At 35.1% G+C, this 6,921-nt stretch overlaps 1 non-coding gene across 1 annotated transcript; it reads right to left on the bottom strand.

Moving 5' to 3' along the window:
- Positions 1–2,809: 2,809 nt before the first annotated feature.
- On the bottom strand, positions 2,810–2,973 carry LOC115834603. Its single transcript, XR_004029536.1, has one exon. It is a non-coding gene; the product is annotated as a U1 spliceosomal RNA (small nuclear RNA).
- Between the last annotated feature and the right edge of the window lie 3,948 nt (positions 2,974–6,921).

The raw sequence follows: 6,921 nt of genomic DNA on the forward strand, positions 1-6,921 counted from the left end.
GTTTCTTACAGTTTGAAAATGCTGGCTTTTAATCTTGCAGTAAACTGGATGGAGGTGGGTAAGATAAATATATATAAAGAAAACACCTCACACTGGGTTAGTGTACAGTATGTCCTCAATATAAAGTTTGGGAATTAAGGCAATTATTACCCTTTGTTTCCTGCCCTCCCTTCTTCCCTTCCTTCCTTCCTTCCTGTACGAGATGGAAGATGCAGAATGGGGAATGATGGGGAGCCTGGGTGGGCAGGTGAGCATCAGTGTTAGTGAGCAGACTGTCTTAGACTCTAGACCACTTACTTGATTAGAATGTTAGGATACACTACTTGGGTCCTAAGGGAAAACAGTATAAAATCAGTTAAAAATTTTAACTAAGAGAAGGAATATTCTCTTTAACAAATCACCAATGTAATCAGTTTTATAGCTTTAATTTTCAAGATTCAAATCTAGACATATTCTCTTAAAAAAAAACCCTAAACTTCATGTAGAGCTGATATATCAAATATCTAACAGGAGCATATCAACATGAAGTATTAATGGAGAACTGGTAATTAGTGGTTTTTATTCCTCGTTCAGTGGCCTTACTAATTAGCAATCAAATACTTTGACTGAATTATGGCCTCTTTTCTCACCAGTGCCCTCATTCATTAGCCTAAGTATTTAAATCCTTTTTGTGTTCTCAACCTTTAGCAACTATGATCTTTCTTTTACAGTGGGATCTAAGTATACTTAGAAGACTAAACAATATTTCTAGCCCAAAGCAATGCCCCTGTCTAATTTGAGCAGTTGAGCAAAAACCACAGGCAATAAGTTAGTTCTTGTGTAGAAGCCTTAGTCACTTGAACTTGATTGAAATGTGTGATGGACTTTTCTTTGCTTGGAGTGCACCATAGTCAATACAGTCAGGATTGGAGAATGCATGTGAATAACAGACAGTTGGGAGGTTTTCACGTTTGGGGAGCAGTTTTCAAAGGCAATGCCACAGTTTGTGAAAGCCACAGAAAAGTTGTGAATGAAACACGGATGATGAGATTGAAGGAGAGACACAACCTGTTCTTTTTCCACTCTGGAATGGGCTGCATTCATACATAACATCTCTGTAAGGTTTAATGACTAAGCAACAACCAGAAAACCCAATACCATATGTTGTGTATGGTGTCACAGGAAAGAGACTGTTAACTGTCTAAAGAGAAAAGGCCTCTTGAGGTGTCTGAAATTGACTTTCTGGAGGAGAGAAAGGAAAAATAAATAAAGTCTCTGAAATGACAAACAGAAAAGATAGTGAGTGCAAGCAAAAATGAACTGGTTTCCCTAACTTCCAGCAAAGTATTTGGGTTGAGGCAACAGTGAACCCCAGCTATGAGGAGGCACAGCAGGTTCTTGAGGTGCTGGGACAGTAATTTCAGAGGGACTTTAAGAAGGGGAGAAATCTTCGAGGACAACCAGAAAGTTCAACCATGACAAAAAGACCTTTTGCCACCTTAAAGCCAGGATGGGCATGTAAAGGAATTGGCACATGGCACTTCCACATATCACAGTATGCAAAAGCATAAGCTCAGGGGCCAGGCTGCTGGATTCGAATCCCAGTTCTGCTCCTTACCAGCTGTGGGACCATGGGCAAATTCCTTAAAATCTCTTTTCTTCAATTTCCTCTCAGAATAGTGCTTGGCACTGTGAGTACATATTCACTACCATTAAAATATCAACAAATGTGTATTGTTTTATATAAACTTATGTTTACTAACAAAACATGACTATGCTGCAAAAGTTCCTGTCTTGTACTTTGGATATTTCCAGGAATGTCAGATAGAAGAAAGGAGACTATATCAAGCAGGATATGGCACTTATAAAGATCCAAGGAAATGCGTGTGTTTGCGTGTTGCAGGGGGGTGAGGTGGGTAGGATCAACCACGTGCAACAAATATATCATTCCCTTTTTGCATGAAGTCAAATGGGAAATTTACATAAAAGACATTGTATACAAATTTATTACATAAGTATATTTTTCCACAGGGAATATCCTTTCATCGATTCTCAAAAGATTAGGTATTTCGAGCTTACTTGTCCATAAGCATTTTTATAAAGAATATTTTGTCACATACCTACCTTGAGCAACTAATTAAAAGCAATGAATCTTGCTCGTAAGTTAAAATATAGCTTGGTATTCGACTCAGCTATGAATCCCACAGATGTCTGTTGGAATTCTTATTGAGGTGGGAATGGCAGTCAATCCAGCCAGAACCCAGTAAGTCTGTGTGTCCGAAAGGCAGTCTTCCTCTCACTTGCCACAAGCATGTACACTATGTCAACACATCTCTGAATCCCAGTGCAAGAGTTTTCTGGACCCATCAATCTATCACTACCAACAACTTGTTGAAGACTGTTATTTAAAGCCTCAATAAAGATGACTCCTTCCTGCTTTTGCTCCAAATGCAAATCAAGTAGATAAATGTACATAGTATGGCAAATTGAGTTACACTACAGTTGATTCAATACCAAGATTTCTTTCCAAGTATTAAAATGTCATATGCATTTGCTCACACTTCCAGTTATTCTTTCTTTACATCTGTATTGGTTTAATTTTAGTTACATAAAAAACATTTTATTTAAAAAATTCAAGCACAGAAACATTATATTGTAAGAATAAATAGTCCAATTTCACTTTAGGTGAATCTCACTCCCCTCTTCACAGGTAATGAGGGTTAACAGTGAGTAGGTTGCAATTCATTTCAGGTAACTTTTCTTTTTTCTTTTATTTGCTTTTGTCTTTTTTCTTTTTTCTTTTTTTTGTTTTTACTTTTTAATTTCTTTTTGAGGGAGAGTGCAAACGAAGTTCCTCACTACCACAAATTATGCCACTGGGCTTTCCACATTAGGGGAAGTCACAGGGGTCAGAACATCTAGAGTGCAATGGATAAGCCCGACTCTGGGTAAACCACCTTCATAATCACAATATCTCACCTGCCTAGTAAGTATCCCCAGATCGCCTCCCATGCAATATCTAAGATATATACACATGCATATATTTATATATGTGTGTGTAAATGTATGCACATACATACATATAATTTTGTTTTTAAACACATTTTTTACCAAATGTCATGATTCTATACTTAATATCAGCAATTTGCTTTTTCCACTTTTCAGTATGTGTTGGAGATCTTTCCATGCTGGCATATACATGACTGGTATATATATAAATGTGTGTCATTATTCTACAGTACAAATATACTGGAGTTCAACTACCAATGGATGTGTAGGTTGAGTGTAGTTTTGTTAACTATCAAATCCTTGTATTTGCATCTTTAGGCAAGTGGGGCTTATTTCTCTAGAAAAGACATCTAGAGGTAGAATCACTGGCACTAGAAAGACTGCACACTAAATTTTTGTTGGATTCTGAAATTTTTCTCTGCAAAAGGCTGAATCAACTTGATATGGTTTGGCTATGTCCCCACCCAAATCTCATCTCGAAGTGTAATACAAATTATAATACCCACCTGCCAGAGGAAGGACTTGGTGGGAGGTGAGTGGATCATGGGGGCTGTTTCCCGCATGCTGTTCTCATGATAGTGAGTTCTCATGAGGTCTGATGGTTTTGTAAGTGGCAGTTTACCCCTCTTTCTCTCTCTCACCTGCTGCCATGTAAGATGTGCCTGCTTCACCTGTAATCCCCACATATCAAGGGAGGGAGGGAATTGAATTATGGGAGCAGATTTCCCCATGCTGTTCTCATGATATTGAGTTCTCATGAGATCTGATGGTTTTATAAGATAGTTTTCCCTGCTCTTGCTCACTCTCTCTCACTTGCCACCATGTAAGACATGCCTGCTTCCCCTTCTGCCATAATTATAAGTTTTCTGAGGCCTCTCCAGCCATGCAGAACTATAAGCCAATTAAACCTCTTTCCTTTATAAATTACCCAGTTTCAGAGAAATTCTTTATAGCAGTGTGTAAACGGACTAATACACAACTTGTACACACACCTACAGAGTTATTCAGCACTTGTTTTACATCATCATTACCACTTGTAGAGATTAAGCTTTGTAATTTTTTCTACCATGATGGGAAAAAAATGTATCATTTTCTTTTCATTTACATTTTCCTGCTTGCTAATGAAGTTGAGCATCTTTTAAAATGTTTTTAAGCTACTTTTAGTTATTTAGTTCATTGTATAATTTTTTGTTTCATAATTTATGGTCCCTATGAATTACGGTAAATAATCTTTTGAAAGTTACATGTGTAACATATTTTCTCCCAGTCTGTCACTTTTATTTATCGTAATTTTATCATTTGAAAGTTTTAAATTTTTATGTAGGTAAATATGACAACTGTCTCCTTTATGAATTCTGAATTTAGGGCTTTCTTAGAAAACCCTTCAAAGCCCTAAATTATAAATGAATATTCTCTTTATTTTCTAAACATAATTTTATATTTCTGTATTTTATATATAATTATTTGGTCTATTTCAAAATAATTTTGTGAGGGTGCAAGGTAGGGCAAAACTTAATTTTATTTCCAAACTGTCAAAAAGTTGTCCCACTACTATTTATTAAATAGCCTATTTGCTACCCATTAATTTCACCACAGGGTAACATATCACACTGCCTTTGTCACACAGTAAATTTTCTTATGTAGCTGGATCTGATCTTATACTCTTTTTCTGTGCAGTCAAGCTGAATCTTCCTGAACACCTGTTTAATTAGGGTAGGTTTAGCTGCTATACAGCTTTACACCATGTATTTTTTAATGAAATTGAGCAAATGCCACTTTTTGATATTTTCAAAATAGTCTTGGTTATTATTATATTTTACTCTTCAATTAAACTTTAAATTAAACATGTCAAGGTTCACAAAGAGTTCTTTTAAGATTTTATACGGGATTGCATTAAATTTATAGATTAATTTGGGGAGAAATAACATCTTTACAATGTTAAATATTATCTTTCAGGAACATGCTATGCCTCTGCATTTATTTAGGCTGCTTTATATATCCTTCAAAGAGTGTTATATTGTTTTTCATAACAGTCTTTCAGATATTTCGTTAGGTTTAATTCTCCCTGTTTTTTTTTTTTATTTCTGCTGCTATTCTGATTGGGATATTGTTCCATGATATGTTCTAATTGATTATTACCCTATAGGGAGAAATTATTGTGTATTAAATTTTCCTTAGTTTTAATAGTATTTTTCAGCTTATTTTCTTGGGTTTTCTAGGTAGGTAATCACATTTTATATAAAATATATGGTAGTTTAATCCTTGCATGACCAATGAATACATGTGTCTGTCCTGTTTATATTTGTCTTTATGAAATTTTGCATAGTAATATTGAGAGTAGATACTATCATATTCTTCCTGACTATATGATAGCCTTTCACAGATAAATAAGACATAATGTCGCAGAGTTTCAAATTTCCTGTCATCTGTTTTATTCAGAGGACAGTCATATTTCTATAGCTGAAAAATACTTATGAAAATATGATACTGTGCATAAAAAGCAATGCTTCAAATCACTTTAATCGCCATACATTGTAAGTTCTTCATAAAAGCCACCAAAGCTAAAACACAGTGTGTTCAATAAATTTATTAGACTGCCAACTGAAATTATTATAATAATGTAATTCTGGCATAAACTTTGACTATATTTTATTCCATATTATATTTTATCTCATATCGATAGATATAAATGGATATATAACAAATATATAAAATATAATCCCAATAGCAAAATAACCACCATGTAACCACATTCAAATTAAGAATGTCTATGTTTTGATCCATATGCAGAAGAATAAAATTAGACCTCTATCTCTCACCATATATAAAAATCAAATCAAAAAAGACTGAAGACTTAAATCTAAGGCCTCAAACTATGAAACCACTAAAATAAAACACTGGGGAAACTCCCCCAGGACCTTGGACTGGGCAAAGATTTCTTGAGTAATACCCCATCACAAGCACAGGAAATTAACGCAAAACTGGACATATTGGATCACATCAAGTTAAAAAAGCTTCTGCACTGAAAAAGAAACAATCAACGAAGTGAAGGAACAACCCATAGAATGGTATAAAATATTTGCGGACCATCCATCTGACAAGAGATTAATAACCAGAATACATAAGGAGCTCAAACAACTATATAGAAAAATAAACTAATAATCTTATTTTAAAATGGGCAAAAGATCTTAATAGACATTTGTGTTAGTCCATTTTCATATGGCTATAAAGAAATGCCTGAGACTAGGTAATTTATAAAGGAAAGAGGTTTAATTGACTGACAGTGTCACATGGCTGGAGAAGCCTCAGGAAACTTACAATTATGGCAGAAGGCAAAGGGGAAGCAAGGCATCCTCTTTACAAGGCAGCAGGAAGGAGAAGTGAACACAGGAAGAACTATCAAACACTTATAAAACCATCAGATCTCATGAGAACTCACTCACTGTCACAAAAATAGCACGAGGGAAACCACCCCCATGATTCAAATACCTCCACCTGGTCTCTCCCTTGACATGTGAGCATTATGGGGATTACAATTTAAGATGAGATTTTGGGTGTGGACACAGCTAAACCATATCAACGTTTCTCAAAAGAAGACATACAAATGGAAAACAATCATATAAAAAATGTGCTCAACATCACTGATAATCAGAAAAATGCAAATAAAATCTACAATGAGATACCATCTCACTCCAGTTAAAATGGCTTATATCCAAAAGACAGGGAATAACAAATGCTGGCAAAGATGTGAAAAAAAGGGAACCCCCATATACTTTTAGTGGGAATGTAATTAGTACAACTACTATAAAGAACAGTTTGGAGGTTCTTCAAAAAATTAAAAGTGGGGTCATACAATACAGGAATCCCACTCCTGTGTATATACCCAAAAAGAAAGCAAATTAGTATATCGAAGAGATGTGTTCACTCCCATGT

This window comes from Nomascus leucogenys, chromosome 3 (assembly GCF_006542625.1).
Source record: "Nomascus leucogenys isolate Asia chromosome 3, Asia_NLE_v1, whole genome shotgun sequence".
Taxonomy (NCBI): Eukaryota; Metazoa; Chordata; class Mammalia; order Primates; family Hylobatidae; genus Nomascus; species Nomascus leucogenys.